Source organism: Propithecus coquereli, unplaced genomic scaffold (assembly GCF_000956105.1).
Source record: "Propithecus coquereli isolate 6110/MARCELLA unplaced genomic scaffold, Pcoq_1.0 Scaffold421, whole genome shotgun sequence".
NCBI lineage: Eukaryota > Metazoa > Chordata > Mammalia > Primates > Indriidae > Propithecus > Propithecus coquereli.
This window is the reverse complement of record NW_012149964.1, coordinates 2157141-2171505: the sequence shown is the minus strand read 5'-3', so window position 1 is coordinate 2171505 and position 14365 is coordinate 2157141. Positions and strand designations below refer to the sequence as shown.

The 14365-nt window shown below is 40.1% G+C and overlaps 1 protein-coding gene across 1 annotated transcript in view; it reads right to left on the bottom strand.

Moving 5' to 3' along the window:
• The window catches only part of PLS3 (plastin 3), an 80830-nt gene extending 68130 nt beyond the window's left edge, over positions 1 to 12700 (bottom strand). Inside the window, exon 1 of the mRNA XM_012653520.1 lies at positions 12623 to 12700. The gene's annotated coding sequence lies outside the window, so the exon portion shown is untranslated. The remainder of the gene's footprint in view (positions 1 to 12622) is intronic.
• Between the last annotated feature and the right edge of the window lie 1665 nt (positions 12701 to 14365).

Sequence of the window (14365 nt, the reverse complement as noted above, 5' to 3'; positions counted from 1 at the left end):
ATAACCATCAAGAAGCAAGAAAAAAATAGCTAAACTTAAACAGAAAAATCAGTAGTGCTCAGAATCTATCAAAGCAAGGATTTACATTAATAGCAGAGTAGTAATAAATGAAATGCTATCTTGTCAGTACCACCTCTATCTAAATCATTAGCTGACATGTGGTTAGACACTTAATGTTGACATGTCCTAGTATTCATAACAGTTAAAATGTAGAAACAACCCAAATGTCCATCAATGGACAAATGGGTAAACAAAATGTGGTATATATCTGTGGAATGAAATATGTGGAATGGAATATTCCATAATATGGAATATTATGCAGCCATAAAAAGGAATGAAGTACTTATACCTGCTACAATGTATGTGAACCTTTAATGTGACAGAAGCTGGTCACAAAAGACCACCTATTATATTACTCCATTTATATGTAATATCCAGAATAGAGAACTCTATGGAGATAGAAATAGATTAGTAGTTGCTTAGGGATGGCAAGCTGAGGAAAGTGATAGCTAAAGAGAATGGAGCTTCTTCCTGAGGGGATGAAAATGTAACTGGTTCCATGAACAAATTTCAATGACCCCTATATGTTTTCATAATCCTCTCCCTCTCATGATTTCGATTCTCAGGCCAGTAGAACATGATGACCAGAACCTTGAAACTTTTAACTAACTACTTGAGCTTTCTGAGTTGTTTTCCAGAAATGGTGGCATTTCTGCAAGACAAGATGCTGAGATTTTGAAGGCCCCTGGGCAGACTTCCTGACTCCCAGGCTCCCCACCCCCCACAACCTGCCCCATTGCAGGTAGCCCCTCCTTAAAAAAAGCCTGTAATCTCTATTAGATGAGGAGATGAATTGGAGGCTGATTCCCCATTCGCATTAAAAAAATTCCTTTCTTCCTTGGCAATCATCATTGTCTCAATAATTGGCTCTTTGTGTGGCAAGCAGCTGGACCTAGGCCGAAACCCCCTTGTGGTTTCTATAACAAAAATGTTTGAAAATTGACTGTGGTGATAGTTGCACGTATCTGTGAATATACTAGAATCTATTGAACTGTACACTTTAGATGGCATGGTATGTGAATTGTATGTCAATAAAGCTGCTAAAAATTAAAATATTAATTTCCTCTTTGATTCTAAAGTTAAGCAATTCTCACAACAAAAGCCCTATCCATAACATTCACTCATAACCATTCATTTAAAATAACTAAAAGGGCCAGGCGTGGTGGCGATAGCATCGCTTGAGGGCAGGAGTTGGAGACCAGCCTGGGCAACAGAGTGAGACGCTGTCTCTACAAAACGTTTAAAAATTAGCGGGGCATGGTGGCATGCATCTGTAGTCCCAGCTACTCAGGAGGCTGAGGCAGGAGGATCGCTTGAGCCCAGGAGTTGGAGGTTGCAGTGAGGTAAGATCACACCACTGCACTGCAGCCTGGGTGGCAGTGTGAGACACTGTCTCTAAAAAAAAAAAAAAAAAAAAACAACTAAAAGGAAAAATTTACTTAATCTTCTTATAGGCTCGAATCATGATGTGTTTTATTCAATGTAATTCATAAGTTACTGATTTGTTGATTAGGTTTTCCCAATTGAATCGTTATCACCAAAGACCATTCGTCGCTATCTGTTTTTCACGCTTTCAAATATAAATATTGATACCTGCTGCGTCCCAGGTGCACTGTGAAAGAACTAGGAGAAGGGACTTTTCCTCAGGGTTTATTTCCTTTCTCCCTAGAAGTGCAGCTCTTTCCCATGGTACATTAAAGAAAACCATGTACAACAGACTTAGTACATTGCTTTGATCCTCTCCCACCAAGTGACACAATCGTCAGACTTGAAATCCCAGGTTTTCCTGCTCCATTTAACATCTATGACAATCGAGAAGTAGTTCAAGGCAGGAAATTAAGGTGTCAGCTATACCTGTAGTTATTTGCTATTATCCATGAGTCAGATAAAACTTAACAGAACACTGTACTACAGAAAGTGTGAGAGCCACGTGTGCAAGCAATGGTGAAGAGATGTTTTTTAGGGCTTCTGCATACATGGATCTTTCACAGCTGCAGAACCAACTACTGCAGAAGTACACGCTGTGCACAACATCTACAATTTAGTAAAGCTGGAAAGAATTTTATTTTTGTAAAAACTAAATGGGGTGTGGCTCATTTTCTTGCCAAAGGGCTATTTTATTCCAAGACACTGGTGTCTGCTGACCTTCATTTGTAGGCTGAGCAATGTTCTATTTAAGTAACATTAACTCATAGTGGACTCTTTTTTTAGGATACAATAATTATTGCAAAGAAATAGCAATGTTTAAATTTGATTTGTCCTTAGTTTAGATTTGATTATATTGGGTTATAAGTGAATGTCTTTGTTCACACAAAGTTTATATTTAGAAATTATTTTACGCTGAAAAAAAGGCCATATTTAAATTCATTTTCTACATGTAAGAATATTTTTAGTTTTCATGAGAACCAATATTACTTTCATGTCTTTCTCTTCTACTAGACTGCAGGAGTATCTTACCCATCTTTGTAGCCCTAGCACCTAACAGTCTTCATTAACTTTTGTTAGTTGAATGAATGATGAAACCATTCCACAAATAGACGAATTAAGCTATTTTCCATGCTACCATCCTTAGTTAACTATTACTCCGCTCCATTTGTAGTTTGTACTGTCTCAATATATACTTAAGAACTCTGGGCATATTTTTAAAGTTTTCCTGAGTTTTACATTGATTTGTCAATGGCCTATAGGCTTTCTTTTATATAATACATACATGTTTCAGGGTACTTGACATATCCACCTTCGCTTCATCCTTACACAAATCTCTGGTTAGGGAAAGTTTTTCCTCCTCTGCTAGCACCTACAAATATATTCTAGCTTGCTTTTTTTCCTGAGGGCCAACTAAAGCAGGAACACTTTGACTCAGGATAAGATAACAAATGCAACGGTTGGCTTATATTTTTAATCATGTAAACCTATCAATATTATTTTTGTGTTATCTATACTTAATGATAATTTGGCTCTATTTGTTTTTTAATCAACATAGGATGAAATAAAAATTTTTAATTTTTCATAACCACTTGCAAAAATGATTCAACTGTAGCTTTAAACTGGAGACCCACAAACTGCTCAAAATATTTGTTGAATGTGTCAATATCCTTCATCATTTCCTGGTTTTTGCTTTTGAAAACTTCCACTAGGGGAAATAATGGGCATCATAAATTTAAGATTAATATGTTTTGGTTTCACCCATTTTTAAAGGCTACATATCATCCTGGAAAGATACTGATTTAATTTATAACTCTCTGCCTCCCCAACATTTTAAGTCTTGACTAATTTATTTTCTCTTTGCTCCTATTTTTTTCCAAAGTAAACTTTCTAACATTCACACTTTTATAATTGCTGCTACTGTAGAAACACTGAAGAACTCGAAGCTTCTTTTCCCTTCCCCCCAAGTCAGGAATCAACATTATCTATTATCTTTCATCCTGATTTAATCTATATTTGTTAGTGGCGATGAGTTTATAACAGTGTCCGTAATTTATTGAGTCGTGTTCCCAATTTTCCTTTGAAGGCGAGTTCTTTAGACTATTGGATGGCATATCCTCACAAAAAGATAAATTAAATGATTAATAGGACTCTGAGCTAAGCAAAGAAACTTCTCCAACCTGGAACATTGCTAAAGTCCTTCACATTCATAATGAAAAGCAATAGAAAGCAGTATTTTCCCAATGCCATTAAGTAAAACAAAAAATAAACTATTTTATTTATCTTAACTGGTGATATTTAAGGAAAAAGTGTTCATATTAGAGGAAAATGAAGAGGTAGATATAGATACCTGACAAAAATCATCTAAGGCAATATTAACTGGCCTGTAAATGGGAATATTTACTGAGCACCTATTATATGCTAGTTGCTTTATTAATGTTCCTATTTAATTCTAAGAAAAACATGAAAAGCAAGTAGTATTGTCCTCATTTTATAGATGGGGAAATCGAGGTTTAGAGGTGTTAAGACATGCCACAGAGTTAAAAATGGCAAAGTCATCGGGTGCAGTGGCTCGTGCCTGTAACCCCAGCACTTTGGGAGGCCAAGATGGGAGGATAGCTTGAGCTCAGGAGTTTCAGGCCAGCCTGGGCAAACAGCAAGACCCTATCTCTATAAAAAATAAAAATAATTACCTAGGTATGGTGGCACACACCTGTAGTCCCAGCACCGAGTTCCAGCAACTCGGGAGGCTGAGGCAGGAGGATCACTTGAGCCCAGAATTTTGAAGCTGCAGTGAGCTATGATTGCGCCACTGCACTTCCATCTCAAAAAAAAAAAAAATGGCAAAGCCACTGGAATCCATATTTTATGCTAAATCCATTCTGACTATGCAACAGCATGTACATGATCCCCGAGAAGAAATACACAGTGGTGAGCATGTGTTGTTGTGTCAGATAGACCTTCCACATCTCTTCTGGGTTATCATGGAATGCCCAGACCAGTAAGGTCCTTAGTGAGGCTGGTGAACTGGGGGAAGGAGAAAAACACCAGGGAAGGGTCTATGAAGCCGCCTGGGTTAAGCTTCAGGAAGGAGAGTCAGTGTATAATGAGCCATTCAAATATTCAAAATATTTGTGAAGTGTTTATTATTATTTAAGAATCTGAATGAGGCCGGGCGCGGTGGCTCACGCCTGTAATCCTAGCACTCTGGGAGGCCGAGGCGGGTGGATCGCTCAAGGTCAGGAGTTCGAGACCAGCCTGAGCAAGAGCGAGACCCCCGTCTCTACTAAAAAAAAAAATAGAAAGAAATGATCTGGACAACTAAAAATATATATATAGAAAAAAAATTAGCTGGGCATGGTGGCACATGCCTGTAGTCCCAGCTGTTTGGGAGGCTGAGGCAGTAGAATCACTTGAGCCCAGGAGTTTGAGGTTGCTGTGAGCTAGGCTGACGCCACAGCACTCACTCTAGCCCAGGCAACAAAGTGAGACTCTGTCTCAAAAAAAAATAAAAAAGAATGAAATATAAAACTTTTGAGTTTAACTATAGTTTATTAAGTGATAAAGTACTTCAAGAAATCAATAACCTGAGATAAAACAGTCTATCAACAAACCAACTCCAGGATTACAAATGTCTTTAGGATACTGAATGTTCATGAGCACAAATAAGCTTTGCATGCTTGAACTGAGTTTTATAGCAATCTGAAATATAAAGGCTACTTAAAAAAAAAAAACCTGTCTCCCCTTCCCCCATTAACAGTTCCGTTTCAAAAAATAGAACTTCCTATGATTGTACAACCCACAGGATCCTACTTCATCCTGCTTTGCACCTGTTAACTAGATCAGAGGAAACCAAAATATTTCTAAGACATATACTTTACCTAAAACAGTTCCAGTTCAGAGTTACATATGATACAATACACTATATAAAGAATGGCCTCTTTTTTTTTTGAATACCACTGTTTGAAATGAAGGCTGTCTTTTTGTTTAAACCAATGTTTAAATTTCAGAGACTGTCAAAGAAATTCATCTTTTAAAACAGTCTTAGCAATTTCTCTTCTAGTCAATAATCATAGAGCTGTAAAATGATATTTGAGCAAGAATGTTCACTAAAGCATTATCTATAAGATCTGGAAACAAATGTCCAAAAACCTGGAATTAGTGAAATAAATTATGAAATACCCATGATATAACATATAGAATATTGTACAGTAATTTTAAACATTTTCAAAAATTACTTGGAAACATGTTCATAATGTAATAAAAGAACAGGATATAAACTGTATATACAGTATGATTCCAATTTTTAAAAATGTCTCTCTTCCTATATATGAAATAAACAGTTAAAAATATGAGCAGGTGGTACAATTATGAGTAATTTTTATTTTCTTCTTTATAAACCCTTTTGTTTTCCTCTAATTTTTATAGTGACCTTGTATTTTCCTAATCAAAAGCAAAGTGATTAAAAACATCTTAAATATGTACTACTGAAGAGAAGACACTTTCCCAGATTAACTAATGCATATGTATTGAATATTATAGCAATAGGATGTGTCCTAGGAACAATTTCATATCATTTTTACCTCTGAGCAAAAGCACTGTGTAGCCTATAATGGTAATTCTCCCTGCCCTGAAACACAAACCCCCAAATATTCAAAAAGAGTAATAAGAAATGGCAAAAATGGGAATATGCAAGCAATTTAATATAGGGTAAAAGCTTAAAATTACACTCTTCTATGAAAGACAGTGTATTATTCAGTGTCAATAGCAGATGTCAATCTGAGTGCTACACTATGTAATTAGAGCTCAAAATGTAGAACACAATAATATGAATATTCAAAGCTATTACACAGTCCTAACAAATCTTATTTTATAGAAATAAAAACTTTATATGTATATATTATATAACACTTTATGTGATATCCACATATACATATGTGTATATATATTTGTGTGTGTGGCGCATGCACGTGTGTGTATGTATATATCACAGCTTAAAGGAATCAGAGTTGTAATTTCAGTGAATGGGTTATAACATTACAAAAAATGTTTTGCTACTCAATCTTTTAAACCAGAGATAGTAGAAATAAGTGATTGGACTTTACAAATGAAAATAATTTCTAGTGGCAAAAAGAACTCGCTTTTCAGAACTAGTCATATTATACCAGGTTATTTTCAAAAGCCATTAAACTCAGGGCTTTCTAGTTATTCCATTTTAATTAAGTACTATCACTTGATAAATGATATTTAAACAAATGTTATCAAATATAACTTTAACAAAATAAAAAAGAATGATAACTCAAAGAAAAGACAGTTATAGAACCATCATGTAACTGGCAAGATGAGAATAAATACTGAAAATTGCAAGTTAATAGTTTTGAGGGTAGGGGTCGAAAAACTACCTCAGAATTTATCTAGTCCAACATGTGTATTTTTCAAATGCAGATCTGCATTAACTTCTCACATTTTGTTATTAATGGAATATCCCTTAAATATATGGATTATGTCTTCTATTATGCACTTTTCCATACCTGCATATTGTCTTCCTTCAGACTGCAATTATGAGGAAAAACACTTGATTTTTTGTAAGCTATTTTACACAAAATCTCCCATTACAGGTAATCACAAAACTAAGAATGAGGTATCATAAGCCAACGCACTCTGTAACGATTACCAAGGAAGACCAAAATGCTGCTCAGTAGTTAGTTAAAAACACCACCAAACTAATGGCTCTAACAGGCTACTTTCCACAGTATTTGTGGGAACATAGAAAGTACTACATGTAGGTTTTTGTTCTTTTGTTATCAACCAGTTCTCTTATTTTTCATTATATTATGTCTAGCTTTATTTTCCCTTTGCTTGTAGACACTGGATGGCTGGAGAACATTTACAGATGAGTAAAAACGTGGCAGGGCTTAAGTGATGAGAACTCTGCCATCTCTGTAAACTTTCGTTAAAGCCTTAGTGTTTCTATGATATGCTACTACAGTACTTTGAATTTATAATAGCACCTGTCTGCTGAAGAGCCAAGGCTTCATATAGCTCACTTATCCTTTCACCATGCCTGTGAAATATGTAGATTGAAAACAGATGGTTGAAAAAGAAAGCGAAATCCAGATATGACCACAGAGAACTTCAATGATTTAACTTAAGATGGTCTATCTGTCTAGACTGCCAAGGACTAAAAGACCCTGGTTCCATGCTCAATGTTCTTCCAATAAAAAACACTATCTCCTTATCATGAAACATATTTATAACTTTTTAAGAAATCTTAAGCTTTCTCATATTACAGAATCAGTAGTTTTAATGTACCAAAAATCCTTGTGAAGGAATTATAGAAATGGTACCTCTATATTTTTGCTTATTTATTTATTTATTTTTAGACAGGATCTTGCTCTGTAGCCCAGGGTGGAGTGCAGTGGCACGATCATAGCTCACTGTAGCCTGGAACTCCTGAATTCAAGCAATCCTCCCGCCTCAGCCTCCTGGATAGCTAGGATTATAGGCTCGTACCATGAGACCTGGCTAATTTTTTAATTTTTTTGTAGAGATGGGGTCTCACTACAGTGCCCAGGCTGGTCTAGAACTCCTGTCCTCAAGCCATCCTCCTACCTAGGCCTCCCAAAGCATGAGGATTACAAGCATGAGCCACGATGCCCAGCTTAATATTTTAAAGACTTAACGTCTGTTGTGGAATAAGCCACTGATGATCATTTTCCTGAATAGTCACCATCTGCCAACAAGGTATTTAGCTTGGTTCAAATACAGTTGCATCAACATGTGGAAAATCAACTAATAAATATAACTGAAATAAACCAGATTATAAGTATTTGAAAAGAGAAAATAAAAAACCTTGAGCCATCCCCTCATTTCACAAACAAGAAAATGTATGGTACCTGGCACATGTAGGTGCTCAGTGTTAATTACCAATATAATAATTTTAAGTGACTTTCTCAAGGTCAAACTATGAGTCAGAGGCAGAGCCATGTCCAGAATCTAGTTCCTGAGGCCAAGTTCAACATAACTTCCCCCTTAGCATTCTCATTTTCATATATCAGCCACGCTTCTTCAGCCCTAAAACAATTTATACTCATTAATATTTGTCTTTCAAGTGCTAAGAATAAAGCAAAATTCAAAATTAAATTTATTGGGAATGTTTTGAAACTGCCTTACCTCCATAACTAAAATAAATTGGTCCAAGTATGATCAGACCTCCTCCTAAGACTGATATTTCATGATTAGACCATTCCCATAACTTTAACCAAAGCTCTCTCATAACTAAAACTAGGAAGTAGTGACCACTGGTATATAAAAGAGCTTCCAACATTGTAATGTATCCAGAAAGCGTTTGAAACCTCCAACACATTGAATATACATTATATGATACATCACTCTCTAGAATGCAGACTCAAAACATGACCCGGTTGTTTTCTTCTAAACTGAGTTTTATTATCTTCACAGATCAAATTTTTCCCCCTCTGGATCACTCTGCACCAAAAGAAAAATTTGTCACATGAGCTAGTATGACATGATTCTTAAAAACAGATACCCATGTTGTCATGAATTGCTAAATATTTGTTTTCAAATTTTATTTTATACCAGCTACTGCTGGAACCTGTACCAAACAGCAAAAACAAGAAAGTTTGGCATATACATTGCACCTAGATTATAGCAAATTCATGAACTTATCATATGTGCTAAGAATACTGTCAGTAAATTTCATGGAAAGCCAAGTAGAAATAATGCCTAAACAATATGAAATAATGACAAGGGGACGATCTTCCTTTTCTGTCAGTTTCAGCAAAAAGAATCACTTTAGTGTTCAAGTACCATGGCCAAGCTGTCCTTTTCTTTTCAGTAAGTCATTCTGTTTGTCTAGTACAATTTCATTGGGCTTCTGATACTGCTCTGGATACTGACATTCTGCCAGCATAAACTGCCACAGTCATAGTCTAATATGTGTGTGTCACCATTTATAGAAGAGACTTAACCTCACCCAAAGTACTACCCACTAGTTATAATTGATTCTTCTACCCCAAAATGCTATACGCCTAGTCATTTTTAGTGACTGAATTTAAATCATAGCTTCAGACTAGAGACTTTGGACTTCAATGTTGATTGTGTTAAGCCAAGGCAGAGCTTAATTTTGCGCCCTACCCTAGGTAAAGATAGGGGCTGCTATCTGGCTAGATCTAACAGTAGAAATTAAGAATTAGACTCCTAATCCCCTAATTTTAATAAAAATTTGGGTTTATTAAATCATAGCACCAAAAAATGAAGTCTACAATATTGAGGATGGTTTTAAATGAGTGGGCATCCCAAGACAATGAAATGCTGTGGACTAGAGCCTAGTGATGATTCTGTTTTGATGTGATTTTATAATATTTTTAAAAGAGAACTTATCTCCCTACCACTTTAACCTGGTTGCATGGTAGTAGCCCCCTTTTTTCAGGTTAAACGTTTATTAGTTCAATCTAAAATTATATTATCACCTCACTTCCACTAGGGGGGGTCTATCTACCAGTGTAGTTAACGCTAATAACTCAGGTGCAGCTTAAATCCATTTCCAGCTAATTTGGGCCACAAGGCTAGCTTGGGGTTAGAACTATGTGCTTTAAGGTAGTTCTAGTTTTCAGGCTCAGAAAAGGATGCACAGCAAGAAAATGGCTGCTTGAGTCATTCAGAGGTTGCTGCAGTAGACAAAGGGGTTTTGGCTAAAGAACACAAAGACAAAAATCTCTTAAATATTCCCAGTTTCATTTTTATAGCTTCAGCCTTAGTTGTTTTCAAGGCTAAATATGTATCATCCGGATCCATTTTTACAAATAAGTAAAGCTTCTAAACTCCTGACCTCAGAGATTTCTCTGCCTGTTTCTATACTCTGCAATATATAATCTGAATAGCAAAATTGCCACGTTTTCCCAGCAGCAACCTTAACTTGGGCCACATGGGCGGGTATAAGTCAATATGGGAAAGTTGTTTCAGTGTCCTCTCATTATTTTACAAAACCATCAGCAGGCAAAAACCCAACCAACTCGATTTATCATATTTAGTGTCTACTGTTTTTGTGCATGATTTCTGATCCAATTAACTCCAAACTCCAAATAACTGATGGTTAATTTTAGCTGAGATTACCCACTACCTTTAAGCAGATGCCTAATATAGAGAATGGTTCAATTAAAATATAGGCCAGACCAAGGAACACGACAGAACCTTATTTCTAAAACACTACTTTATGGGATAGGACTTCAAATCTAGCATTTAGGGATAAAATGGGGCATGAGTAAAAGGATGACTTTCCTAGAAAACAATCAGTAAGATATTTTTAAAATCCAGAAAAGCCATAACCAGATTGAAGAAGAGGAGGGGAGATATATGTCCCAGCACACATATATTTCAAGCCTTTATTTCAAAAACAACTCCAGTTTTTATTTTGGATAAAATCCGAGCACCAAATTCCCTTTCTGTTCCCCCCATCCAAATCCAAATAGAATTCCTTGAGTCGAAGTTAGTTCACACTCCCCTCCTATCCCCCCCACGCCCTTTTTTTTTGTCGAAGTAATTTTTGGAATATGGGCCTCAGCCATTACATTCCAGTTTTAAAGTCAAAAGACGTCATGTGACCATCACCCTAGGGGCATCAGAGACTTGGGCACGTGACGCCAACTGGCATGTGTGGGACTGCGGCCACTTAGTTGGAATTCACTGTAAACTGCATCTCCAGGATCAAGCTTAGGCTGCCAAATCCATTGTGACAGCCAGTAAAGTGGAGTAAGTGTTTACTCCTCAGTAGTTTTTAATTTCACCTAAGTTTTCTACTGTGACCAGCCAGGCTCCCTTCCCTCCTCCCCATCTCTGGCAACAGACTGGGCACCCCCAGCATCCCATCTGTCTGATGCTCTCCAACCCGCTTAGTTCCAAACTCGACCTTTTGCACCACGTTGAGAGTCTGAGAGGCAAGGAGCAGCGCGTACTGCAAGTGTCAGATGCCATTAACCCCACTCCACCTCTGGGCTGGGATCATCTCACACCCCGCAGTCCGGCAGTCAGAACCGCCAGCACGCTAGAGCAGCAGCGGCGGCGGCGGCGGCGGCGGCGGCAGTAACTTTGGGACTGGCGAGAAGCCAGGGCGGGGGTGGTCTGCGTCCCCCGGCCTCTCATTAGAGCGCTTAAGTACTGCGGGTGGAGAAAAGTAAACACAGGCAAGTGCAGCTGTGCGGGGGACGTGGTGGGACATTACCCTCCTTCCCCCTTCCACCGCCCCCTCGGCTCTGCCTCTCCGGGAGCGCCGAGAGGTCCCGGGCTGCTGCTGCCCGACCGCGCGCTGTGGGCTGCAGAGCCGAAGGAGCTGAGCAGAGAGCAGACAGGCGGCGCGGGGTCCAGGGAGAGGAGGACCGAAAGGTACTGCCCTACTGGCCTGGAGATGTTCTGCTACTGAAAGAAAAAAAGTGCTTACTCATAGGGAGACGCGGTGCGATCGCTACGCTCTCGCTAAGGGCAAGGGAGGGAAGCAGGCAGAAGTCAGGCAACCCGAGCCTCGCTCCTTTCCTGGGCCACGGCCACCCGCCCCCCTCCCAGAGTCCCAGGGTCTGCTAAAGCCCGTCGGGTCACCCTAGGCGGGAGTGTGGGGGCTGCAGGAGTAGCAGGCTGCTGGCTCCGGGATTTCCTGAGTCCGGGCGGGAGTGGGGCGGGGTGGGGGGGAGGGTGTTGGCAGTAGCTGGAGAAGGACGACAGAGGGAAGTTAAGCGCTCTGTTTCCACTTCGGGGCCGCAGCCTCAGAAGAGGATCAGGGCAAGGGTTGGCGTCAAGGACTCCAGCCCAAGGTTGGCAACAAGTTAAAAGCAACTTGTGAGAAAGCACCATTTAATATAGTGAAGATCAGAAAGCGTGTTTGCAGCGGGTGGTAGTGGGGAACCGTTCCTCTGTCACTCCCACCCATTTTTGTTGGGAATGATCGCCTGGGCGTCCAAGGGCTCCGACTGAAATTTCTCCGACCTCCCTCTGTGCCCCCCTCAACTCCCCCGTGCGAGGCACGTTCCTGCTGAGGTTCCCGGAGATGCTCTCCCCAGGACCCACTCCTGCCCACGCCCAGGAAACCCGCTCCCCTGGTGCCCGCCGGAGCCTACAAGGCACTTACGTAAAGTCGCAGAGTCCCGAGCTGGCCCGACAACCTCCGACCGACGCACTCAGACAACTTCTGCCCCTCGGAATCTTTGCGGCTGTGGTTCTAAAGCCAGCACTCCCTCCCCTCCTGCCAGCCCCCCCGCCCCTCGGCCGCCGCCATTGGCTCGGGTGGTGCTAGCAGCCGGCCTGGGAACCAGGAAGGGGATTGGGCCACGGGCCTGTCACGTCAACTGGGTGGGGATCTGGGAGAATAAGCACCGGGATGGGCACCGAGGAGGGATGGGGACTTTAACTCTGAGGCAGGGAGCGGAGACCAGTCCCCCTGCGCCTGATTCTCCCCTTTCTCCCTGGGCTAAGAAGAGGTTATAGAAGCCCACTGTGCCTGGCTCAGAGAACATATTCAAAAAATCTTGTGGAAAAAATGAAAACATGGGAATGTCGGGCATGAGAATTTGAACGTCACCTATTTAAGTTTATGGGGGCGGTATACAATTCTCCCGGAATCGTGAAGAGAATCTCAAGATGTGGGGGGACATTCCTAGTTTCATCTGCTCGGATCAGCCCAGGTGCCAAACGATGCGGAGAGAAACCTCAGGGATCTTTCCTTTGCTTCAGAAGTCAGGGGAGCAGAATGTGGGCAGGGCCCTCAAGCCTTTGGCCTCGTGCCAAGTAAGTTGTTGACCCAAATCACCTGTCTGATATGTATGTTCATGCGGAGAGGGGTGAGAGGTGAAGGTGAGAGGCGATGATGGAAGTACCTTGGTTCACTCTTTTGACTGGAAATGAGTGTCAATCCTCATCAGTCTCCTTTCACGAGAGAAAACTTGGAGACGTGCTCCTGCTTCTCAGGGTACCATTTCTTCTCCTCTGCCCAGGAAATTGCCTCCATGTCATAGCTGACCTCTTTCATTAATACAGGCGGAGGTTTCCCCTATTCCCTTATCTGCATTCCAATCCTATGGCTCATCCTAGGTCCAAAATCAACTCCAAGGGCCAGAGTCTGAGGGATTCTCCAGGGTCAGGTCAAGAGATTGGCTTGTGGGACAGCTATAGAAGAAAAAGTCTAAGCCTTTTCCTGTTCCAGTCCTACTCATTTAGTTCAGGGAATGTGTACTTGGAAAGTTCTGTCGAAATTTGAAATTGGTTCAATGAAGTTGCATTTTACATGCACCAGGAAAAATGCTAAGAGAGGCTTTAAAAATTAAATGTTCTTGTAAAGGAACCCCCATTTCATCGGCTATTATGAATTCCCTTAGAGAAATTAACCCGTGGTGACTGCCAGGGCTTCTTAAATGGGAAGGAGTGGGGGAGTTCATATACTGCCTAAAGGCTAGGCTAGCAGAGGACTTGGCACTAGGAAAAAGCCTTGTTAAATATTAATTAATGATTAACCAACCGGAAGAACTTATGAAAGGCACAGGAAGGTGAAAAAGAAATGAAAGGGCAATCGTGCTTTTAGAAACATTAAATTTCTGTTATGGAAGATTTTCTACTGGGTCAGGTTTGGGTCAGCACAAAAATACCTACTGCAACATGTTGGTGACGGATTGAACATGCAGTGCATTGCCACACACCCTTACAGCAGGCTCCGCAATGAGATTTCTAGCATTCAATAATTGGCTCAAGGTTTGGTGTGGCTTCTGGAATTCTTTGCACAAAATTTCTAGATACAATAAATAGGTGACCAGTTCTCTACCTTTATGGTGTCTGTCAGTCACCGCTGAAGAGCTTTCACCTGCTTTTAAACTTACAGACT